Consider the following 13,253-nt stretch of genomic DNA (forward strand, 5'->3'; position numbering starts at 1 on the left):
TTCCCTCAGCCGCAGCCCACTCTCTCCCCACGCTCCCTTAGCCACAGCCAGTGGCGAAGCCTGAGCTAAAATCAAGAGGGGGCCAATTCCATAAGCTCATGCCACACCTAACTAGATGCTACTACCTTCCAGCTTGTGCTTGCTCCATGAAAAAGAGAAGCCAACAAGTAACATGAAAAATGAGATGAAGTGCTTGTGCATATGTAAAACTCGTTTGATGACATCGTGGATGACCTCCAACATCATTCAATACAATGTCTGCCAATTCTTTAAGAAGAGAAATGCTTGTGAAACATATATTGTCTTTACGTAGTATAGCAATTGTTGTAGGCAGCAGAAGCCAAATGTCATGAGAGCTAAAAAAATCTATAGTGCCTGATAGCAGTTGCAACGTTTAGAATAGAAGGTATTGCTAGCCACAGTCCACGTCAAAGAGACTATATATATCTAGTAAATTTTAGTCCAACATATTGCACCAAGCTAGCATGAAGTCCAACATATCAAGTATCAAGCATTAGTAACAAATAAAAAGTCACTTTTCTCCTTCCTACACGTAGACCAGGGAGTGAGGGAGGGAGGAGAGCAGTTCAAAGACTTCAGGCGCATATATAGCAGTGCAAGCCAATTTTTTAATCAAAGCACCGTGTGCTGAGTTCAGTGAGAGGTGTTGTAAGGTCGAGATAGCAGACTAAAGGGGGGGTGAATAGTCCTTTCTAAATTAATCGCGTTGGCTAACCGAAACAAGTGCGGAATTAGAACTATCGGTCTAGCCAAGACTACACCCCTCTATCTATGTTCTCTAGCACCTTCTAAAGATACTAATTAAGCAACAAAGGTGCCGAGCTAGCTAGAGCTCACCTAACCAATTCTAGGAGCAAGGTCACACAAACCTATGCCACTAGTACTTTAAGCAACAAGTGAGCTCCTATACAAACTAGTAAGCAAAAGCACAAAGCTAACTAAGCTCACAAGCAATGCTCAATAACAAGGCAACAAATGCCAAATTAGAGAGCGCAATTACTTAGCTACACAGACTAAGCAATGTGACTAACAAGGTTACACAAACCAAATTAGCCACGCAAGGGAGTTACTTCTATGCTACACAAGCAAGAAGGTAACTAGTAAGCTACACAAGCTAACTAATTACAAGAGAAATTACACAAGCACAATATATATGAAAGTAAATACAAGCTTGTATAATGAGGATGCAAACCAATAGGAAGAACAAGGATGACACGGTGATTTTTCTCCCGAGGTTCACGTGTTTGCCAACACGCTAGTCCCCATTGTGTCGACCGCTCACTTGGTGGTTCGGCAGTGAATTGGCATCACCTGCCAAGCCTGCACATCGGGCACCGTAAGAACCTACCCTAGAAGTGAGGGTAGCTCAATTACACGCTTTACTAAAGTTGCTCTTCGCGGCTCCCGCGGGGCGAGCACAATGCCTCTCACAAAGCACTTCTCCGGAGCGCCGCACAAGCTTCTTGCGGGCTTCGACGGAGACCACCACCAAGCCATCTAAGAGGTGGCAACCTCCAAGAGTAACAAGCACCACCAGCTTGCAACTCGATCACCTAGTGCCACTCGATGCAACCTCACGATGCAATCGCACTAGAATCGCTCACTCACACAATCAGATGATCACTATCAAGTATGTGTGAGATGGAGGGCTCCCAAGCACTACCACACAAGCCACCAAGGCTCTAGTGTGCTCAGCTTATCCAAGCTCATGGCCAAAGGTTGACCACGGCTTCTATTTATAGCCCCATGGGCTAAACTAGCTGTTACCCCTTCATTGGGCGTTTTTTGGGTCGACCGGACACAGCACTGGACGCTGCAGCGGATGCACTGATCGTGAATACCAGACATGTCTGGTCGCCATACCGGACGTGTCCGGTAGCTGCCAGACAACCACGTGTCCCACTGTTGCCTCCAACAGCTCTCTAACAAGACGACCGGACGCTCAGCACCGAATTGACCGGACGCACAACCGCTGCATCCGGTTGAGTCTAGTAAGCCTCCAGGGCTGACCGGATGCGTCTGTTAGAAGCTGACCGGACGCTGAGCCTCAGCATCCGGTTGAGTACGGTAAGCACCCATGGATGACCGAATGCGTCTGGTCACACCGGACCTAACGCTGCCAGCGTCTGATCAACTGTTCCACCGAACACCGATTTTGCTGATTCACACCTGACGCGTCCGGTGTGACGACCGGACGCGTCCGGTCGCTGAGTACATCGCCAAATACCGGACATGTCCGGTCATCATACCGAACGCGTCCGGTTACTCTGTAACCAACGCGACTAACTCGTTTTCAACTCTATCTTCTTCACCCTTGGTCAAATGTGCCAACCACCAAGTGTATCACCTTGTGCACATGTGTTAGCATATTTTCACAAACATTTTCAAGGGTGTTAGTCACTCAACTTGCCACGCCACTCGATTCTAGCGACGATGCAAAGCTAGATCACTCGAGTGGCACTAGATGACCGATATGCAAACAAGTTTGCCCCTCTTGATAGTTCGGCCATCTATCCTAAACCCGGTCATAAACTTCTCTACACACCTATGACCGGTGAAATGAAATGCCCTAGGTTATACCTTTGCCTTGCGCATTCCATTCCATCTCCTCCAATGTCGATGCAACACATGCATCAACACGATCAACAATGATATGATCCACTTCATATCATCACATGATCATATTGGTTCATCAATCTTGACTTTACTTGCTTTTCACCATTGCCTTCGTCCATCGGCGCCTAGTCTTGCTCAAGCTTCACCGCCACACGGTCCATCGCTCCAAAGCCTCTGACTTGCCCTTCACGCTTGCAACTGGTCCATCAAGCCAAGTCTTGTCTTGATCTTCTCCACCTTGATCACAAGACTCAATGTCATGTCTCATGTGCAATGAGCTCCTTCATCATCACATGTGTGAGCTTTGCAACATTTCCAAGCCATTTTCACCTTCATGTCATATGTTGCTCACACATATGTACATGTGGACTAATCACCTGTGTATCTCACATAAACACAATTAGTCCACCTAGGTTGTCACTCAATTACCAAAACCACACAAGGACCTTTCAATCTCCCCTTTTTGGTAATTGATGACAACTCTACAAAGATATGGAAATTAAGCTCTTTTGGATTCATGTTGCTTGCCCAAGCAATTTTACCATGTGAAAATGATTTTGGACAAGTACCACAAACCCGAAATGGTAGTATTAGCTCCCCCTACATATGTGCTAGAGTGTTTGATTTGAAGGTCGCACATATGAATAGATTAAAATTGTGGGAGAGTAATTACTACAAAATGATGCTAAGGTGTATAGAATAAACCTTTGAAGTGTGTACCAATCGGAGCTACACCTTTAAGTTCATCCTTAGCACCATGGTTAGCTAGATATCACTTGGACATAAAAGCACTAGATACCTCATGAGATCAACATTAAAAGCAAGGTACTAGCATTACTTTGAAAAGCATACCAAGTGTCTAGCTATCATCCTATGCATGCTAGTTATCAAATCATCATTCAAGTTCTACAACTAGCATACACCACACAAGCATGCATATTGAATTTTAAAGCTTATGCAATGCAAACAAGCACATGAATATGCACATATCAAATGCAATCAATCAAAGTTCATGAGCTTGCTCCCCCTACTTGTGTGCTTCTCTTGTCCAAGAAATTTTGATCCATCTCTTTTCTTCAATGTTGCTCCCTCTTTGTTCATATCCATGTCCAACCTCTACTTCTTTGAGCTTTAATATCTTATCTCTCCCCCTTGTACAATCTCAATCTCAAAGCTTTCATATCTTTGTACAATCTCTCCCCCTTTGTCATCAATTTCCATAAAAGGTGTGCTTCTTATTGATGCAAAGGTATGCATTTGGGGTAGATGGTTGAGGCTTGAATCTTGCGTTTTTTATGGACATCACTTGATTGTTGGAATGACACCATTTGTAAATACCACTTGTAACTTGTACCACTTGTATCTTGTGTAGAGCTTCTTGAGATACCACACATAAGATTTTTGATCTTGAGATCAATTTGTGGGACACCTCCCCTTATGTGATAGCATGGGTCATCCATTTGATACAATTGAGCTCTTGTAGGTGAGGGATGCATTCTTCATTTGATGATCACTTAAAGTTGAGGATCACTTGTGGAACCATCGTCTTACATGATTGATATTATGTGTAGATGTGATATCACTTGAAAGATTCTTCTAGTATGGAACCACTTGTTGGATTTTTCAATAAAAACCATTTCTTGAACATTTGCTATCTTCATGACTACCACTTATAGGATATCACTTGTGAGTTGATCTAGACATGACTTGTAGATTCTTGATGAAATACTTGAGTCTAGATACCACTTGTAAGAAACAAACTAGATATCCATTTGCATTGTTGTCTTGTGCTTGTACTCTTATCACTATCATGAGCTTCTATGGTTAACTTGAACTAAATTGATTTGCCTAAGTTTTCAAGTCCGGTTTGAACCAATGACAAGCTTCTTCACACATCTTGTAAGGGTTATCTTGCCAATGTTGTACTTGTCACTTGTTAGCAATCCAACTTAGATCAAGTACTTGGGATCACTAGCTCATGAACAAATTCATATACTAACCACTAGATCAAGTAATAATTCAAGCAATAGTGGTAGGTTATGAATTTAAACATTTCATTTGTTATGCATGATCTTAATAAGCATGTACTATATGCACTAACCGCATACTAGTAAGGGATGAAATGATCATGCACATTACAATGATACCTTTGCTATGTTGGAGTAGAGGATAGTCACATAGATTCCAATTCATTACTCCAATAGCAATGTGAAGTCCAATTATAAGCTTGGTAAAGACCAATAGATACCATGTTGAATTTCATTCTTCGCCCATATGAAATGAATACCACTTATGATCAAGTGCACTTTCTTGTTGTGGTTGGCTTGCTTTATCTTTTGATCTTTACTTGCATGAGAGCATCAATATGAGAATACCACTTGAAATATCATGACTAGCTCTCTTTTGGGTGTTGCTTGCTTTTCTTGATCAACCCTTTTGATTGCTTCAACTAAGCATCTCAAATGTTCCTCGGATCACCACTTTCATGTTAGACTTCCAAGTACCACACTTGGTTTACCTACACATAGGCGGCAAGCCCCTACACTAGGGAGAAGTGATCTCTCTCCAAGAATCATTCTTGATACTCACTTGAAATGACTTGATTGATTGATCCAAGTGATGGACTTAACTTGGTGAGTAACCTTGATTTCTTCTTTAAGTCCTTTTCTTTCTACCAAATGATTTTCAATAGTCACTAGAACTTAAACTTCACTTCATCTTGAGTTTGATCTTGATCTTTCAATTTGAGTACCAAATGTGTGCAAAGTATACTCCATAATCAAATAGCCTTGTACTCTTTTCTTGTCATGCTTATAGATCATCTCAAAACCAAACTTAGGTGCTCCAATTATTTATAAACATGTTTCCAACTTGAGGACCTTTCAATCAAAGTGACTCTAGATCAATCTAATATTTGTCACTTTTCTAACAGATTTTGTACCCTTCAAAGAAATAAGCATATTTCCCAAAGTACAAATCCAAATACCACAAAATTTGGTGTAGGTGTGCATTACTAAGTTATGTAGCAGTTGTAAAAATTTGAGCTTCATTTGACTTCTAGATTGCTACCAGATTTCAATTATTCCACCACTGCTACATGCTGAAAACTGCTGCACTATAGCTGACAAGATCCATTCCAAAACTAAAGCATTTCTTATCCAATTCTCATGAAACTTGTACAGCATCTTATACCATAAGTCTAGAGCATGTACACCAATTCTTATGCAAATCCAATAAGTGTTGATTACTCAAACATGGCAAAGATCACAGCTCACTCAGATTTTCAATATAGGACAGATTTCAATCACTTGAGCTATACTTCATCAAATATGAATTAAACTTGAAACTAACTCGTTTGAATACTTTCACAAGACATGAATCCATTCAAACCACTTACTAAAAGTTATCTCATGAATTTATCCAACACAAGTCAATCCAAACTTGACTACCAATCAATTTATCCATTCAAACATCTCATAGCAAGCAACATTGCATATTTATCCAATTCAATCAACTCATATGCACCCAAATAAAATAATCAACAAGAGATATACCTTGGTTAGCTTATGATCATCCAACTAGCAATCTTCAACTCAATTATTTGCATGTTATCAAATATATCCAATGAATCACCAACAACTTGAATTATAGCACTTGTATGTTGATAGCACATTTGGACTTCACTCAATTTTCTCTTGGCATTGGGTTTGGATGTGCACTAAGCTTCATAACTTGATTCAACATATGATGAGCAATGTGAGATCAATTGAATCAAGTCTCCAATGCCGATGGTACCTATAAACAATCATCCACTTTTTTATGGTACCCAAATAATTTTGGGTCCTCTCAAGTTAGGTGCAACATACTTAGGCAACGCCTTAGTATGAGTAGCAGGATGTTTTGCAATAGCAACCATAGAGGTACCATTACCATCCTTTCTAAGCACATTATTATCAACAATTGAAATAGGCTTAGAAATGTCACCTAGGGGACATGAATGTGCCATGTGTCCCCTTTCCCGGCATAAGTAGCACTTTCTCTTTGCTTAAGCCTTCTCTTCTTTGCTCATGTGGTGCTTCTCATTGCCTTGCCTCTCATGGATTGCTTAAGCCTTCTTATCAAGCTTGGTAGGACACTTAGAGGCAAAGTGTCCCACACTTCCACACTTGAAGCACTTGATGTGAGCATAATCTTTCTTCTCATCTTCATTCTTACTCATCATCTTGGCATCTTGAGTTTGCATTGGATGCCTTGCCTTTCCACCCCTTCTTATTTTCTTCTTCTTCATCATCAAGTCACCAGCATCTTCATGATTGATCTTGATTTGCTCTTGGGGTGCCTTCTCTAGCTCAACTTGTGGCTTTAGTTGAGGCTCTTTTAGTTGCTTCACCAATTGCTTGGTTGGGCACATTGAGGTAGGATGACCCCAAGTGCGGCACTTGAAGCACTTAACATGCCTTAGCCTCTCTTCTTCTTTCTTCAACTTGAGCATTTCTTCATTGGGGCAACCATTTGCAAGATGTCCCACTTCATGACACTTGAAGCACATGAAATGAGAGAGCTTCTCTTGTTCTTGCTTCTTCATTTCTCTTTCATATTTTTTCTTGCCCCATCTTTTGCCCTTGATCTTGCTCTTGTTGAAGCCAATGCCACTTGTGTTATTGTGGCTTTCTTGATGATTGACGTTGCTAGTCTTGAAGCCGACGCCACTCTTATCACCAAAATTTCTTTGAGTCTTCAACATATGCTCAAAGGTGACTTGAGAGTTGTAGCACCTCTCTAATTTGTTGCTCAATTTCTTCACTTCATTTTTGAGCTCATTGTTCTCCTTCAAAAGGTTAGTCTCATAAGACATAGAAGTAGAACAAGCATCTATATGTAAAGAGCATGGCATATCTAATATGTCATCACAAGAGGTGGATACATGCTTCTTGCCTACATCACAAGGGTTAGCAACATTTTGCAATTTACCATTTGATCCATGTGATGAGCTCTCATTATTTTTAAGTTTCTTTGTAAACATTTTAATGAGAGAACCATGTTTTTCTAATAAATCATCATGAGATGCAAGTAGTGTCTCATGATTCAATTTTAGCTCATCATGTGAAGATTTATAAGCATTAAGTAATTTCTTATGTTCTTCACAAGAATTCTTTAGAAAGGAGTTTTCATTTTCTAATTTCAATGTTTTAGCTTTCTTATTTTCTAAAGACATGGTCATGCTAGCAAGTCTACTAACAAGCTCATCATATGAATCAACATGATCAACCACATCATCAGTTGTTACCTTGGTATCACCTTGTGACATGAGACAATGTGGTGTGGTTGGAGAGCATGTAGTAGCATCTTCATCATGGCTTGAGCATGAACCATCATTACCATCAAGTGTGCATGGGGTAGCATCATCACTTGCAACACTTGTGGCATCATCATCAACCTTGTCAAGTGAACTTGTAGTTGATCGATCATCATCATCATCACTTGACCATGAGGTGGAGCAATCTTCCACAATCACCAAATTGTGGTTATGCTCAACACACTCATGTGCCTCCTTCTTTGGTTCATCCTCCTTCTTGAATTTACCATCATCCCATGTGGAGGAGTCACCATAAAAGGCTTGGAGTGCTAGCCACATATCATGAGCACTCTCTAAGTCCCACACACGTCTAAAAATATCATCATGTATAGCACACGTTAGATAATAAAGAGCACGATGATCAAGTTGTAAGCAATCCTCTTGCGCTTGGGCGAGGTTATCCTTATCCAAGGCATCACGAGAAAAACCAACAACAATGATCCACCATGCCTTGGGACCCAATTCACGGAAATGATCAAGCATATGACGTTTCCACCGTGCATAGTGTGTGCCATCAAAAATGTGTGTGTCACAAACAACTTCTAGCCCAAAGTTCGCCATCCTCTCGGGTCGGTGAAGACCACAAATGAGAGACCGAGCTCTGATACCACTTGTAAGGTCGAGATGGCGGACTAGAGGGGGGGTGAATAGTTCTTTCTAAAATTAATCGCGTCGGCTAACCGAAACAAGTGCGGAATTAGAACTATCGGTCTAGCCAAGACTACACCCCTCTATCTATGTTCTCTAGCACCTTCTAAAGATACTAATTAAGCAACAAAGGTGCCGGGCTAGCTAGAGCTCACCTACCCAATTCTAGGAGCAAGGTCACACAAACCTATGCCACTAGTACTTTAAGCAACAAGTGAGCTCCTATACAAACTAGTAAGCAAAAGCACAAAGCTAACTAAGCTCACTAGCAATGCTCAATAACAAGGCAACCAATGCCAAATTAGAGAGCGCAATTACTTAGCTACACAAACTAAGTAATGTGACTAACAAGGTTACACAAACCAAATTAGCCACGTAAGGGAGTTACTTCTATGCTACACAAGCAAGAAGGTAACTAGTAAGCTACACAAGCTAACTAATTATAAGAGCAACTATACAAGCACAATGTATATGAAAGTAAATACAAGCTTGTATAACGAGGATGCAAAGCAATGGGAAGAACAAGGTTGACACGGTGATGTTTCTCCCAAGGTTTACGTGTTTGCCAACACACTAGTCGCCGTTGTGTTGACCGCTACTTGGTGGTTCAGCGGCTAATTGGCATCACCCACAAAGCCCGCACGTCGGGCACCGCAAGAACCTACCCCGGAAGTGAGGGTAGCTCAATTACACGCTTTACTAAAGTTGCTCTTCGCGGCTCCCGCGGGGCGAGCACAATGCCCCTCACAAAGCACTTCTCTGGAGCGCCGCACAAGCTTCTTGAGGGCTTCGACGGAGACCACCACCAAGCCGTCTAGGAGGTGGCAACCTCCAATAGTAACAAGCACCACCGGCTTGCAACTCGATCACCTAGTGTCACTCGATGCAACCCCACGATGCAATCGCACTAGAATCGCTCACTCACACAATCGGATGATCACTATCAAGTATGTGTGAGATGGAGGGCTCCCAAGCACTACCACACAAGCCACCAAGGCTCTAGTGTGCTTAGCTTATCCAAGCTCATGGCCAAAGGCTGACCACGGCTTCTATTTATAGCCCCATGGGCTAAACTAGCCGTTACCCCTTCACTGGGCGTTTTTTGGGTCGACCGGAGATAGCACCAAACGCTGCACCGGACGCACTGATCGTGAATACTGGACGTGTCTGGTCGCTATACCGGACGTGTTCGGTAGCTGCCAGACAACCATGTGTCCCACTGTTGCCTCCAACAGCTCTCTGACAAGACGACCGGACGCTCAGCACTGAAACGACCGGACGCACAGCCGCTGTGTTCGGTCGAGTCCAGTAAGCCTCCAGGGCTGATCGGATGCATCTGTTAGAAGCTGACCAGACATTGAGCCTCAGTGTCCGGTCGAGTATAGTAAGCACCCACGGACGACCGACGCGTCCAATCACGCCAGACCGGACGCTGCCAGCGTCCGATCAACTGTTCCACCGAACACCGATTTTGCTGATTCACACCGGATGCGTCCGGTCGTTGAGTACGTCGCCAAATACCGGACGTATCCGGTTACTCTGTAACTAGCGCGACTAACTCGTTTTCAACTCTATCTTCTTCACCTTTGCTCAAATGTGCCAACCACCAAGTATATCACCTTGTGCACATGTGTTAGCATATTTTCACAAACATTTTCAAGGGTGTTAGCCACTCAACTGGCCACGCCACTCGATTCTAGCGATGATGCAAAGTTAGATCACTCGAGTGGCACTAGATGACTGATATGCAAACAAGTTTGCCCCTCTTGATACTACGACCATCTATCCTAAACCCGGTCATAAACTTCTCTACACACCTATGACTGGTGAAATGAAATGCCCTAGGTTATACCTTTGCCTTGCGCATTCCATTCCATCTCCTCCAATGTCGATGCAACACATGCATCAATACGATCAACAATGATATGATCAACTTCATATCATCACATGATCATATTGGTTCATCGATCTTGACTTTACTTGCTTTTCACCGTTGCCTTCGTCCATCGGCGCCTAGTCTTGCTCAAGCTTCACCGCCATGCGGTCCATTGCTCTAAAGTCTCCGACTTGCCCTTCACGCTTGCAACTGGTCCATCAAGCCAAGTCTTGTCTTGATCTTCTCCACCTTGATCACATGACTCAATGTCATGTCTCATGTGCAATGAGTTCCTTCATCATCACATGTGTGAGCTTTGCAACATCTCCAAGACATTTTCACCTTCATGGCATATGTTGCTCACACATATGTACCTATGGACTAATCACCTGTGTATCTCACATAAACACAATTAGTCCACCTAGGTCGTCACTCAATTACCAAAACCACACAGGGACATTTCAGGTGCTGGGATAGCACCAGACGAAGAATTCACTTAAACGTATTGCACTTAATAACCTACGTCACAGCTGCTCACGTTTCGCCCTTTAGAAAACTTCCTTGATCAAGCGGGGGCTGTAGCCCCCTATGGCCCTCACGTGGCTCCACCCATGGCCGCAGTGTAGTCTCCTCGATCCCTCTCTCCCACTCGACCGCATGTCCGCACCCCTTCCCTCTCCCTCGACACGGCCCCTCCACCTGCACGTCCTCTTCCTCCCGGTGCCGCGCCTCCTCCTCAAGGCGCTCTGGCTGCCCGTCCCCATCTCCTAGCTACTACTCCTCTCCGTGTCCCCCGCCAACACGTTCGGGGCGGCCTCCCCCCTCATGGCAGGCCTTGTTGCTGGCCTCGTGCTGGCCTCGTCAAGGTTGTTGTCCGCCGCTCGCGCATGGCCTACAACGCCAAGGACATGTATGTCGCTATCGCCGCCGACCATGGTTGCCCACCGCTCCCCCACGCCCTCCACCTCCAGATGCGGCGGTTGCGGTGGTGGGCGGCCGGATGTAGGTGGTGGGCCGCTTCCCCTCCCCCTTCAACTCCAGTGCCGGCGTGGAGGCCGAATCCGGCCTCCCCACAGTGGTGCTCCTCCCCTCCACCTCCACGTCAACTCCGGCGGCGGCGTGGGCCTCCCCGTGGTGGTGCTCCTTCTCCTTCCCACAGTGGTGCTCCTCCCCTCCACCTCTACGTCAACCCCGGCGGCAACGCTTCTTCTCCTCCCCACGGTGGAACTCCTCCCCTCTACCTCTATGTCAACTCCGGCGGTGGCTTGGGCCTCCCTGTGGCGGCGCTCCTTCTCCTCCCCACGGCGGCGCTCCAACTCCGGCATCAGCTCCCTAGCGGTGGATCTAGCGAGCGACGACGGCGACAGCGTGTGGACGGGCTCGGCGGGCCCGTGGATGGGCTCGCTGGGCTTGTCCACGGGCTTTTTTATATTTTTTTGTTTTTTATTTGATTAACGGAGGCGGGTGGCCAACCGTCTCAGTTAAGGCCACGATTAACCGTGACTTTTGCACCGAGGCGAGCGGTTAAATTTCTTGTAGTAGTGATTAACATGTCTCTAGCTAATTTTTATGCTACATAATCTACGGGTGGTTTCGAATGATGACTACAAAAGCGTGGAGCACAGGGTGGTCATCAAGTCCACACAAGAGGCTAGGGTCTCCATTGCCCTCTTCTTCAATCCTGGCAAGTGTGTCGACTTTGACTTGTTCGGCCCTCTGACCGTAGCTGGTGACACAAGAAAGGCCTGCACGTTACCGGTGTTTAACCTTGCCAGAGGTTTGGATACAGAAAACAGATGGGTCATGCAAGGCTATCACTTGATAAATTCAAGGTAAGGGCTTATTTGAAACAGAGAAATAGGAAACAGAGGAAAGGGAAAAAATACAGGAATAGGAAGAGAGTGTTGTAGTGAAACAGAGGATTGGAAAAAACAGGAATAAAAGAAAAGGGGTGTTTGGAATGTATGAATTCATATCACACATCACAGGTACAAGAGAACATTCAAATGTTAAAAGCATATTATTTCATAACAATAGATTGGTTATTAAACCCCCTTTCCACATGATGTCATGTGCACCGCTTCCATTCTCTAGTATTTTTTCTTTTATTTTTATTGGCGTGCACTGTACACATCTCTTCACTGTTCTCATCCAGTCACTCTCCGTCTTATACCTCTGGCTCTCTCGCGTTACTCCTTTTCTCTCACCTCGGCTAAAGCTATGGAGGGTGAGCTAGCTTAGCTATCGAGACCACGGTTGCTGCTCCAGAGGGCTACTCGCGTGAGCTTGGAGTTCAGGCCGCCGGATTGCTCTCAGAAGGCCATCGGCGAGAGCCGAGCGCCCCGACATGACGACGCCGACAAAGGTGTGGTCTGATTATGTGCTCATCCGGATTATCGCGGCAACACGTCACCTCTGTGGCTCTGTGAGCGCACTCTCTAGTTTGCTTGCCTCAGCTCGGCCATCAGCAAAAAACTTTGGCCCTCGATGGATGTTTTCATTCCTGTGTTTTGTGGAGGAAACTGAAACTTTCCTCTGAAACTGGAAGCTTCATTGGTGGCGTCAACAGAAGCAATCCTTTCAAATTCCTTTGAAAAAACTCCATTCTAAACAGGTCCTAATTTTAATAATAACTGTCGGGACAGTCTAGCACGGATACCTGGCTACCTGCATCCCTCCTGTCGGCTAATTATATTACTTTCTAGTTATTGGGGGCAAATTTTGATATAATATAGT

The 13,253-nt window shown here is 44.3% G+C and overlaps 1 pseudogene; it reads left to right on the forward strand.

The window, feature by feature from the left end:
- LOC136454676 (1-aminocyclopropane-1-carboxylate oxidase homolog 6-like) overlaps positions 1-13,253 on the forward strand; it is a 44,723-nt pseudogene that overhangs the window by 30,821 nt on the left and 649 nt on the right.

The sequence above is a fragment of the Miscanthus floridulus genome, chromosome 5 (assembly GCF_019320115.1).
Source record: "Miscanthus floridulus cultivar M001 chromosome 5, ASM1932011v1, whole genome shotgun sequence".
In the NCBI taxonomy this organism is placed as follows: domain Eukaryota; kingdom Viridiplantae; phylum Streptophyta; class Magnoliopsida; order Poales; family Poaceae; genus Miscanthus; species Miscanthus floridulus.